Here is a 13,980-nt window from a genome sequence, read left to right on the forward strand (position 1 = left end):
GAGATCGAACAAGGTGATGATAGAGACAATGATACAATGACATGGTCTGCCTTCCATGCAAATTTATCTCAAGAGTAATTTGGTTAAGGCCATTTCTTTGGACATAAGTTCCCTATTACCCTTGTTTCAGGAAGAGGCAAAGTCTGCTGCAATAATTCGGCACTCAATGACTATTATCAAAGAGAGTGTCAATTTTCCTAATCCAGGACAAATACCTGTTATGGCATGTGGTTATGGCATGTGTTCAGCCACTTTATGCCCTAGCCAAAAACATAATTAAGTTACATTCAATGGATTTGGCCTGAGAGAATCTTATTGTAGTGATGTTTGGTGGTCTTCACATAGAGATTGCTGCTTTGAGAACGATTGGGGATTGGCTACAGGATAGTGGCTGGGTGAATGCGTTATGTCAGTCTAATGTTGCATCTGCCGGTACAGCAGACTCATTCCTTATGTCATCACATGTAACTAGAACCCGACATGCCTTTTCTTCCATGCCTTTAGTGGCTGAGACCAATTGTCGTCCTTTTCTAATCGTGGAAAGAAGACTGCATGGGAAACATGGTCCGTCTTTGATGAGGTAACTACAGATTTCGAATCATTGAGTTATGAGCCAGATATCTTTAGCATCAATGAATGTACTTCAAACATTGAACGTTTTGTTGTATTGTTGTATGACAGGAGCAGTGAGTGCATTACCGTAGATGAGGCAAGAAAAGATCGTTTTTACTCGAAAAGGGCGTGCAATCGATAATATCCCACCAAGCTCTGCCGCGTTACACCAACACATCAAGAGAGCGGCTTACCAGGCAGGATTTTGCTGGGGACAGTCACTTAACAAACAACAAGAGCCCCAACCACCTAGCTCCTGGGGTTGGAAGCGCAACAAAGATGGAATGTGGGAACCTTTCTGGTCAACCTTCCAGCAAGCTTCCGAGTCTTGTGCTGAACTTATCAGATGTGGATGCAAAAGTGAAAATGGTTGCCGAGGACGTTGCAAGTGTGTTAAAGCAGCTTTGAGCTGCACAACTCTATGTAAATGTGGAGGGCAATGTGATAGGGAATGAATACATTTACTTTTACGTTGGACTTGACAATAAATGTGTATTTGATGATGTACATGTGATCTAAGTTGTTTACGGATAGTGAACTCTTAATTAACCAAAATTTGTTTCAAAAACTATTCAAATGATACCAATCATTTGCTATTGTTATTTGTTTGCAGTGTATGTTTCAGACGGATCGTTAACAAGAGCATCAGCTGTCAGAAGACAGGGCGCTCGACTATTTGAGTGCTTGACAGTATAACGTAAGCCATCATGGGAAAATTGTTCATATTCAATAAGGTCAAGGTAATATAGTCATATTCTAAGTGGAAGAGGACAATAATGGAAACATATTGATCGCTTATGTTTTAAAGAAGTTCTACTTTATAGACGATTCTGAGTTCAGGTATATTTTCCACAATCTATTGAACATTTGTAAGAGCATAAAACAAAGTATTAAAATTTTATTTCAAGTTTGATAATAATAGCTTGGGTGGGATGGTCCTTCAACAAGAGCTGTCAGAGGACAGCGCGCTCGACTATTCGAGTGCTTGACAGTAGAACGTAAGCCATCATGGGGAAATTGTTCGTAGTCAATAATTTATTAGACGATCTTTCAAAAATAAAAGAAGGAAAAAAAAAAAAATTTTTTTTGGGGGGGGGGAGGGGGATTGAGAGGGATGTATAATAAGGGGTGTGGTCATTTATTAGACGATCTTTCAAAAATAAAAAAATAAAAACAAATTTATTTTTTTGGGGGGTGGGGGTGGGGGATGGTTGAGAGGGGGTATAATGTGGGGTGTGGTCATTTATTAGATGATCTTTCAAAAATAAAAAAAAGGAAAAATAAAATTGGGGGGGGGAGGGGAGGAGGAGGGCACGGATTCTGGGTTGGGGCGTGAGGTATTGTTTGAGTAAAATCCATTGTGGTATTCAGGTAAGTGTTGTTTTGTCAAAGTATTACTAAAATCTGATCATAAATAAAGAAGTTATGGCAATTTAAGCAAAATGTTCAATTATCTAAGTATAAAAGGGGCCATAATTCTGTCAAAATGCTTGATTCAGTGGTCGGCTCTTGTTTATAGGTTGGGGTCATGTTGGTAATTAAGTATGCAAAATATAAAAGCAATATGTCAAAGGACATAGGAAATATTTGGGGTAGTACGCAAACTTTAACATAGATTTATCAATAATATGCATATTCTAAATATAAAAGGGGCAATAATTCTGTAAAAATGCTTGATACAGTGGTCTGCTCTTCTTGATAGGTTGGGGTCATGTTGGTAAACAAGTATGCAAAATATAAAAGCAATATGTCAAGGGACATTGAAAATATTTGGGGTAGTACGCAAACTTTAACATGTGCACGCTCACGCAAACGCCAACGGCAACGGACACGGCAACGCCGACGCCGGGGTGAGTAGGATAGCTCCACTATATATATTTCATATATAATAGTCGAGCTAAAATGTTCAAGACAGTTTAATATAATATTTTTCATTGATTTTGACAAATGTGGCTAGAATTTCATATTTCAAGATGGCCGCCATTTAATTTGATCATATTTATTTTTAATTTGGTTTTTGATAACATTGATAAGGTCATTTGCATGGTAAATACAATATTTCAGGTCAGTTGATACACTAATAAAATGTTGATGAATTTTTAAATGTATTTTTTTTTGGAAATTTGACGGCCGCTATTTTAAAATGGCCACCATACCCCTATATGCAAATTTTTGAGAGTGGGTTCATATCTGATATTGTTCAGTATGCTCTTAGCTAGTATTCTGCAAATTGTCATGCTTTTATCACATCTTGAACAATTCTGGTGAAAATCTGCACAAATCGACTGGACTATTACTGAATTTGGCTACGAAGGTGTAACACTACACTACACGGGTAATATATCTAGAGCAATAAAGGCAAATAATAATCAAGGACTCAAATCTCACAACCATTTATTGTCTATTTTAATTTTTTAGCAAAGTGAAGCTAAATGGTAAAACAAATCTTTCTCTGTTTGACTCCTTAGCTGTACCAATTATTGTATATGCATCTGAAATATCTGAGGAATCTTCAATATTGATGAAGGTGACACACTTCAGTTTACATTTTGTAAAACGATTCTCGGTGTACGCTCATAGACGTCTAATGCCCGTGTGCGGCGAACAAGGCTGATTTCCTCTCTCTACTATAAGCAAACAACGTGAACTTAGTTATTGGGTTGAAATCAAGCAATATCCTGATTCTCTTATGCACAGTTTATAACGAACAATGCTATCGTTACAATGGTGTTATAAGAGATAATACTTGTAAAAACACAACGCTGTTGGGAGAATTTGTGGAACAACAATTAGAACAACTAGGACACGGATTTTTATTCAATCATTTAATTAACAATTTAAATAATTGTAATGAAATTAACCAGACAATAAATTTATCAAAAAGTGGCACAAAACAATTTATAACCAACCGAAACTAGAATACTTAAGAATGTTTAAGACTGAATTCGCGTACGAACAATCATTAGATTGCATTAATAGTAAAAATCATAAACAACATTTATCAATATTAAGACTTTGTTCTCATAAATTGAGAGATTGGTAGATATACATACCCAGAAATGTACGCAAATGTAAACTATGTAACACAAACAGTGTAGGATCTGAATATTACTTCTCTTTAACTTGCCCAATCTATAATGATCTGCGAACAAAATATTATATTCGACCACTGGCCAAATGTAGTGAAATTAAAAAAACAACACTACCTTATCAAAATTATTGTCACTAATTGTTTTTTCCAGATTCATTACTGATGCCATGAAATTTTGTTAGGAAAATTTCAAGCATTTGCTGCTTCTTAAATTAAAATTGTATGAACCACAACACATATAGTCAATCAAGTACAGGGAGCATGCTTTGAACAGTCTGATGGCCCATACCAAATATCAGGCTATTTGATTTATTATTACTATAATAAATTAATGAGATGTATATTTGAACCGCCAGATTTTACCACATGGGCATGATTGAGCAAACAAAGTCGAGGACCGCTAAACTATATTACATACAAAATATTAAATCCCTTGCCCTTACTATGGCAAGTTTCGACCCGTTGGACAGGATTTGAACAAACATACAATAGGATCACTTTACGATGTTATACACCAAAAAACACCATGAAACTATCGGTAAGAGAAGGTTTTAATGCTATTCACACTTGTCTATGTTTATTATATGACCAATGGGACGTGCCCGTTTTTGCACCAGGGTTATTATTTCGACAAATTTTGTACATGACCTCTATCTTATGTTTCATATTTAATATCTAAGCTCTATGACTTGTAATTTCAGACCTGACGATTTTTAAAGTAATGTTATATTTGCAACAATATAAATCATGTGACCACTTAGTACTGGACCTCTATCTGATGTTTCATTATATATATCAAACTCTTTGACTTGTGGTTTCAGAGGGGGTTTTAAAGCTATGTACTATAACAATAATGTTACCACTAGAATGTGGCAAGTTTTAAATCTCGGCACATGATTTGACTAATCCAAGTACATGACAACTGGACTGAAACTGAAACTTGAGCATTTGATTGAATGCCTATTTCTACGAATAAACATATTCAATGGCGTTGTTCAATAAAAATAAAAAATCTAAACACAAATAAAAAAACATACAAAGGTACATCACCTATTACCTTAAAAATATGCAAAAAATCTCCGAAAAAGTATGTCTTAAGTCGTTTTTTGAAAGTGTCTATTGAAGAACATTGTCTTAAACTCAAAGGTAGGTTGTTCCATAGTTTTGGACCTACAGTACTGAAGCTTCTATCACTAAATGATCTTTTCTTGTTGAAAGGTACATTAAAGCAGCCTATTGATGATGCTGATGATCTAAGATTACGTTAAGAAATCGGAGTGGATAGAAGTACGGTCAAATAGGCAGATGCATTACCAATGAAACAGTTATACATGTATGTAAGAATTTTGAATTCGATTCTAGTCTTGATTTGCAGCCAGTGCAGGTCATGAAGTGATTGTTTTGAACTGTCACTTTTTCTACGGCTCAAAACCAATTTTGCGCACATATTTTGAATACGCTGTAATTTTGTCAATTCACTCTGGGAGATGCCGTACAAAATAACGTTGCAATAGTCCAAATGGGAAATGACTAAAGAAAGAACTAGTGTTTCTGTGGCGTCTTCTGTTAAGTATTTACGAATGTTTTTTATATTGAAATAATTCAACATTGCAGATCTACACTTTCTCTTAACGTGTTCCTTAAAGTTCAGGGTTTCGTCCAAAAATGCGCCAAAATAGCTTATGCTACTTTGTCGCTTAATCTTGTCAACACATACATCAATGTCCTGAGTGTTACACTTATTTAATTGAGGGCAAATTCCAAACACTATGTATTCAGTTTTTGAAGCGTTCATTTTGAGCTTGTTACTGTTCGTCCAATTGTTTATTTCCTGTGCACAATCTTGGAGTTCGTTGACGGCTTCAGTTTCTTCCGATAGAATCGGCTTGAAACGTTTGCTGGCAGTATGGTCGTCTGCGAAGCCATAGACAGAAATGGAAGGGGGTACTATGTCAAAAATTGTTCCTGCATAGGTGAGGTAGAGCCAAGGACCCAAACAACTTCCTTGTGAGACACTGCATTTCAACTCACGTGGTTTTGACATGCATCCGTTCACACTTACACAACAACTTCGCGTCCGAAAGTGTGAGTCCACCCAGTCCAGCGCCACACCCCAAACGCCATCTTGACTTTTCAAGACATCTAAGAGTATTTCATGATCTACGGTGTCGAAAGCAGCACTAAGGTCTAGTGCAATGAGTGCTGTTACCTCTTGGTTTTCCATAGCAGCTAGGAGATCATTGACAAGTCTAAGCAATGCCGACTCACAAGAGTGATATTGTCTGTAAGCAGACTGGTTCTTTGGGAGAAGATCATTTTCACTAACATGTTTGTTTAATCTATAGAGTGCTGATTTTTCAATTAATTTTGACAGAAATGGCAAATTACTCACTGGTCTGTAATTTGAAAAGGTCAGTACAAGGCCGGCTTTTTTAACAGCGGTCTAACTACCGCCTGTTTCCACTTCGCAGGGAATACACCTTGTGCTAAGGAAAGGTTTACTAATTTAGAAATGGTTGGAAGAAGCTCGTTCAAAAACAACTTTAACACTTTTGTCAGTAAGATATAAATTTCGCAGGACTTTGTTTGTAATTGATTTATTAGCTTTCTGATCTCATCTTCTGTGAGTTTTTGAAAAGTTCCAAACTGTGTGACCTGTTTCGCAATCGGCATGTAGTTGTCAAAATCTTTAAGATTCTCTCGGATTGTCTTTATTTTCTGTATAAAGTGATCAGCAAATGTGTCAGCTAAAGTATTTTCATTTGGAACAGTTGGAAACGGGTTCTTAGACTTGCTTCCCGTAAGCTCCGATACAAATTTGTACAGCTTTTTGGAATCGCCTTTAGATTCAAGTACTTTCTGGCTGAGTGTCAATTGCTTTTCGTGCTTTAATTCACAGTGATATTTATGAAGCGACACTTTGTAGTTTTCATAGTCTTGTGGTTTACGATATTTTCGCCAAATTTTTTTCTGACCTACGTAAAAGTCGCTTTAAGTGAAGAATATTCTTACTGAACCACGGTTTTGGGGATCAAAAATTTGCATTTTTTCTTTTATATGAGCATGTTTATCCAGAAGTCCCCCGATTTCATCCTCAAACTGATGGACATAAGTTTCAACAGAGTCAGATTCGATTGACACTTTGGCCAGATCACTACCAAATTCGGAATTATCCATGTCTTTGAAGTTTCTAAAAACTACAGTTTTGCTGATTATATTTTATTTTTTCACTTTCGTTACTATTTTGATAGCACAGTGATCAGAGATGAAAGGGCCAGGTTCACAAGAAAGTAATTCTACACCGTTTGCAAGTTCAGTTATCACTAGGTCAAGACTATGGCCATGTACATGTGTAGGTAAATTTACATGTTGTTTCAATCAAAGGGCAAATAAACAGTTATTGAATTCTGAAATTGCATTACTATCTTCATTTATGTGCAAATTGAAATCGCCCATGACCAAAAGGTTTGAATAATTTGCGACAATGTCTTCTAGAAACTGAAAGAAATTGCTCACAAACTGTACAGGTGTAGCCAAGGATGGAGGTCTGTAAACACCAACACAAGTTATGGTAATGTTTTTAAAAATCAGCTGCCAAACTCCGTACTCAAAGCTTTGGGTTATGCCTGATACAATTTTACGCATGTTAACACTACTTTTGCATGTCAGAGCAACACCACTCCCTATCTTATTTCTTCGATTTGCAACACTAATTTTATAACCATTTTGACTCAAATCTGATGTTTCGAAATAATGTTGTTTTTGGTCTGAATACCAGGTCTCAGTTAAAAGAGCAAAATCAGTTTTGTCTTCACGGAGCAAATGACCAACGAGTACATCTTTCCTGACTAATGAACGGCAATTTAAAGTCAGACAGGTAACATTCTCTGTAAAATTGTTAAGATTATTGCATCGTTTGGGGTATATCAAATTTGAAATATTTACACCAATTTGTCCTCTATTTCTTTTGTGAAGAGTGTATCCTTTTGCCCCTGACCAGGTTCTTCTAAAGTTCAGTATACCTAAGCCTTTTAATCTGGCTAAAACTTGTTGTTCAGGCTTAATCCATTGTCTAGGTAGTGAGCGAAAACTCATCAGCTCACTTGCGGTATATGATAATCCATCTGAGCCCCCAGGGCAATACGTGTTTTTATGTTTTGGAAAAGTGTGCACCCAGTTACAACACAAATCTTTGTTATTGTCTAATTGTTTTAGACGCAAATACTTTGTAAACACAATTAAAAGTCCAAAAACAACGTTGATATTCATGATGCACACATATTTAATATTATTCACAGCAAAAATGAAGTCAGTACAATGTCTTTTTCTCACACAAAATCAAATATTTGTAAGAGAATACGATTTAGCATCCCAACACATTCGGCGCCTGAATACTAAAACAATGTTATATGCAAAATATTAAACCCGTGACCCCTATGGTTTTCGAAAGAAAATAGCAAAAAAAGCTCTGGTGAACTACATATTAAGCAAACCGGGAGATTTGAACAACTTTAAAAGAAGGTCACCCACGGTTTATTCCTGTGAAGTTCCGTTAAATTCTGCAGAACGGCTAAGGAAGAGAAGTCTTTTGAATGGAGTTTACGGCCAACACACAAAGGACAATAATGCGGTCCTAAACACCGCGCCATTTTGATTGCAAGATAGAGCTAAAAACACACACAAGTCAATCATACTACATATATGACATAATTCATTTAGATAGAGTGGTAATTTACAAAGATATTATTATCAAGGATAAATCATTACGATTTAAGGCTGAATCATACATTTTGTCAACATACAAAAACTGTATATATTGTCATCTATATACCTAAACCGGTGCATAGTTTTCCTTTTATTTTAATAATGTTATCATCAGATTTGTGCATAGTGTCATATGTTTCTTTAATTATCATTATTTTATCATCAGATTGCTATCACACAGCAAATGCTTTCGGAAGATGGCTTTGTTACCAAACATGGTTAATGATTGATTATGACACTGTGTCCACCTTATTTAAGAATCAATATAGACCTTCATTCTGTCTTTTATCACTTTTCTGCAAAGATGACATTTATCCAAACGTCCGGCACATTCCATGCAGCTTGCGTGGCCACAATCGATAAAAACGCAGTCAACGTCATGACTATCGTCAAAACAAATCTTGCAAACTGTGAACAAAGAAGTAACATCATAAAACATCAAATAAAGTAAAACAATGACATCGGAATACCAATTCATCATGTGTTGGTCGATGTATTCGTAATGTGTTCATGCACGTTTCGTTATAATTTGCTTCGTGAGTTTTGGTGGCCAAAACGTCCTGAATATTTTGGGGATAATATATGATGCAAGTTTATATATATTTATAACAAATTATGTTTTAAAAAATGTGCAAAATAACACATGCATAACGTTCATCATAATGCATATGTGAGTCGGTCCATCAGCTTCACTCAACCAATCTTTTAAACACGCCAATTCCCATATTCAGTTATCGCTTGCTTCGTTTACGCAACAGCGGTGGCCTAAAACATGAGTCAATATGTGACAAAAGATTAAAATTTACACATAACATACAACATACTTGCCTTTCTTCTCAACTTTTTGGTCAATGGAGCCTTTGCAATATATGTTATTTCCCAGAAGGTCTTCGTTTTGATTTGTGTCAAAGAGACATTGAAGACAGAAGTCCCAAGACCTGTTTCCTGCTCTCCACTTCTGCTCGCCAAGTCGTGTCTTTGCTTTTCGTATAACCTCGGAAGGCTCGTTGTGGCACATGCCATCGACGCACTGATACATCTTCAGGGTTTGCGTTTTCAAGTCCATGTCTAATTTGTCTTCAATTATGGTGCGAGTCGAAAATAAACCGCCAGTTCCGTAATGAATGACAGAAATCGTTCGTTGATCTTCGTCGAACTCGGTCAGAATTCCTTGATGATTGATTCCATAATATGTGAATTCTACAATGGAGCCTTTCTCGAGATCACACCAGCCGTATACATAATGCAGTTGCAGTTTTCCATAAGCTGTATGTCGCGTCCATTGTAAATGTTTTCCCGTTTTTGCCCACTCCACAAACTGGAGTGATTTGTTGTGAATCATATGATGGCGTTTCTCGCCTAATCTGCTACGGGCTCTTTTAACAACTGCGTTTGCCTCGAATGTTATGCCGTCGAATGACATGACGTGAACTGTTTGAGTTCTAAGATTAAAACTTTGGCTCTCCTCTGTGATTGTCCTTTTTGCGAACAACGAATCAGCTCCATAATGAATAACATCCAAACAGCCTTCATGTTCATTGTTCTGGCTATTTTTAACAACGATGCCTTCGTGAGAAAGACCCCAATATTTGTAGATAATGACATCACCAACCTGTATTTCGCCGATGTTTGTGATAAGCCGCATGGTCCCTGTTTCAGGAATATAAACCACTTTTGTAAAATGTGGAACGTCATAATCGTTTGATTAAGTACATCTCGTGCGTGCAATATTTTAAAGATACATTGACCTCAATCTAAATACAATTTTACACTACATAGCTTCATCAAAGTAAGATTTTTTTTCATATTTCAAAATAACTGAACAAAAAACACGAGAGTCTAAACAATGAAGATAACATCAAACGTACCTTCCTATTATGTTATTGATCCATTTCTGTTAACCATTTAAATGCTTGTCAGGTTGACCGCATAATAATAGATATCTCATATTCATACCGATAGATTAGTAGGAAATGTATGTTACGTTATTGCTATATCATATGTATTGCTCTTGACAGATAACACATTCGTTTTGAACACGTGCTGATAATTTTTCGATTGCCGCATTTGCCGTATCCAACTTAAAACATTGAACATATGCGTATGAGAATAAGCTGATCCCGGAAAAGTACGAGTTTAGAAAAACCCACTAATCACCCCGGTACAAACAACGCTGGTCCATTATATCAACCAATGATAGCTTCCTTTAAATAATAACGGTTGATACGGTGTGTGATTGTGAAAGGATTATAAATGGGTCATGTTTATTTGTACCAGCAGATTAGTGGGTTTTACCAAAAAGTTGCTTTTTCCGGGATACATATATTCACATTAAATCGTTTATATACGTTAACTGAACCAATAAATGTAATTAAAAATACAAACGGCGTTGAAATTGATGGGATGCAACTGGTCTCTTAGAAATTAACTGTTTTAACGTATTATAGTAACCTCTTAATTTACCGTTTAACCAAAAAACTTCCAAGTGTGAATGTGTAACTTCAAAATTGTCATGTTTCACGTACACGAACTCTCTTACAAAACGAAAGTAGTCTATTGCCGCATATGTTACAAAAGAGGTGATTACTGAAAATACTGGAAATACCGGACCAACAGAAATCTACCAGAATCTACCAGAATATACAGGAGTCTTTTGAAATTATTCTAAAATGTGCAATTAAGTTATATTTAATACATGTAATTATATTTTATGATAAAATAGACCACAAATAATCATTGTATGTGAAAATCTGTTAACAGAATAGAAGGCTTGTCGAAAATCAACATTTTCGGTGTGCCTTTATTTTATTAAAAAAAAATCTCTCAAATTAAAAAGGTATTACAAAGGTAAACGCCTTTAACGCGTGTAATTGGCTGTATGATATCAGATGATCAAAGATTCCAAATGTTTTATTAGGAACAATATCTGGATGATATTATAATATGTACTTTTACCTCAATCAGAGCACTTTATTTATTCCAAATTATCAGAACAGAACAGAACAGAATATTTTATTTTGACTTAAGCATATATACAGCTCATTGTCATAAACATACATATACAATAACAGCATGCGTTTCAATTTAATACAAGGGACAAAATTGTCACAAAACCAGGTTTTCAAAAAAAAGTATGATAAAGGGAGACAACTGCAACTCAAAATGTGCATTGCTACTGATTGTTCATCACAATTACCCCCCTTGTTTCAAAATCAATCTATTTTTAGTCGTGGTGACCTTAACCTTGGAGATAACTACGTAATTCTTTCGCGCGACATACCGTACAATGATGGTGAACGAATGTGCCAAATGATTTTAAAATCTGACTATGAATGACATAGTTATGGCCAGGACAAGCTCATTTATGGCCATTTTTGACCTTTGAACTCAAAGTGTGACCTTGACCTTGGGGATATCGACGTAATTCTTTCGCGCGACACACCGTCCAATGATGGTGAACAAATGTGCCAAATGATTTTAAAACCTGACAACGAATGACATAGTTATGGCCAGGACAAGCTCATTTATGGCCATTTTTGACCTTTGAACTCAAAGTGTGACCTTGACCTTGGAGATATCGACGTAATTCTTTCGCGCGACACACCGTACAATGATGGTGAACAAATGTGCCAAATGATTTTAAAATCTGACAATGAATGACATAGTTATGGCCAGGACAAGCTCATTTATGGCCATTTTTGACCTTTGAACTCAAAGTGTGACCTTGACCTTGGAGATATCGACGTAATTATTTCGCGCGACACACCGGCCAATGATGGTGAACAAATGTGCCAAATGATTTTAAAATCTGACAAGAATGACATAGTTATGGCCCGGACAAGCTCATTTATGGCCATTTTTGACCTTTGAACTCAAAGTGTGACCTTGACCTTGGAGATATTGACGTAATTCTTTCGCGCGACACACCGTTCAATGATGGTTAACAAATGTGCCAGATGATTTTAAAATCTGACACTGAACGACATAGTTATTGCCCGGACAAGCTTGTTCCGCCCGCCCGCCAGCCAGCCCGCCCGCATTCGCAAATCTAATAACCAGTGTTTTCCTTCGGAAAACCTGGTTAACAAAACATATATAATTTCGAAGAAAGATCGATTTAAAAAAGAATAAAATACAACATGTTTAAGTGAGAATGTCACATGGAAGAGGTTAATACTTAGTGACCACATAATCTAAAAACGTTATTTAATGATTGCAATAAGTATTACATTATTATAAGCTCATTGACTTTATGAAAGATATATGATGTATACCACATGTATAAGACATTTTCTCGCATTTCATATCTGTTTGAAATAGAATTGTAAATACATGTTTGGCAACGCGGAATTTAAATGAATCTGATCCAAAATAAAATGTGCTTCAACGTAACTTTAGTGCAGTTTCACATATATCGGTAACCAATAACGGCTCAACAACAACAAGAAAAACAATTAAAATACGAAACGTGAAACAATTAGTGTAAATACTCATTCTTTATATGAAACAATCAATTTGAAAGCCGTGTCGTGTTTGCGATATTTTATTATTATTAACACGTGTAGTCGATTAAATGTGTAATTATGTCTTTGAATTTGCTTTTGTTATTCTTCTGTGTATATAATACAGATGAGAAATATCCAAATAAAAATGTGCAAGGATTTTTGGTGAGGCCGATAACGTTCGTGTCGTGACGCGGGAACAGTTAAATGCAAGCTATTGATTTCGCTATAATAGCTAGCCATTTATGTTGATTTAGAAAATTGCGAAGTCGTGTATTAATTATCTATAAAAAGTAACCATTAATCAATGTAATGTCATGTAGTATTTTTACAAAATCCTAATGTGTATGTTTTAAGCAGTTAAAAGGCGATTTTAAAGTGTGAATAAAGAAAGGCATAAGAGGCTGGCAGCGTTTTTATGCTTTTTAACTTGTTAATATCTCAGTAAAGAATTATTCATACTGTGTAGAATGTGAAACAGTGCAAACTGTATTTGTTGAGACAAATATATATCAAACAATTTATTGAAAGATTTAGCATGTTTAAAGGCATGAGTGGCGTTTTTATTTCTGGTTTCTTAAATAAATAAATATTGCGATTTGACCAAGTCTGTTAAAAAATGTATACTAACCCGGTACTCTGTGTGATTGCACCATAATTCATTCATCAATGTTAAAATGCAGTTTATGATTGTGCCCCGTTTTGGTATTTGCGTGACCACTTAGTACTGGGACTATATCTGATGTTTCATTGTAAATATCAAACTCTTAGACATGTGGTTTCAGACAGGGTTTTAAAGCTTTGTACTATATAAATAATGTTACCACTAGAAAGTTTTGAATATCGGCGCATGATTTGACTAATCCAAAGTCATGACTACTGGACTATGGTATATGCAAAATATTAAACCCGTGACCCCTATGGTCTTCGAAAAGAAATTTAAAACTAGAGATGTGTTTGTCAGAAACACAACGCCCGCTTCTGCGCCGCTTTGATTTAATTAAAGAAAAA

Source organism: Dreissena polymorpha, chromosome 2 (assembly GCF_020536995.1).
Source record: "Dreissena polymorpha isolate Duluth1 chromosome 2, UMN_Dpol_1.0, whole genome shotgun sequence".
NCBI lineage: Eukaryota > Metazoa > Mollusca > Bivalvia > Myida > Dreissenidae > Dreissena > Dreissena polymorpha.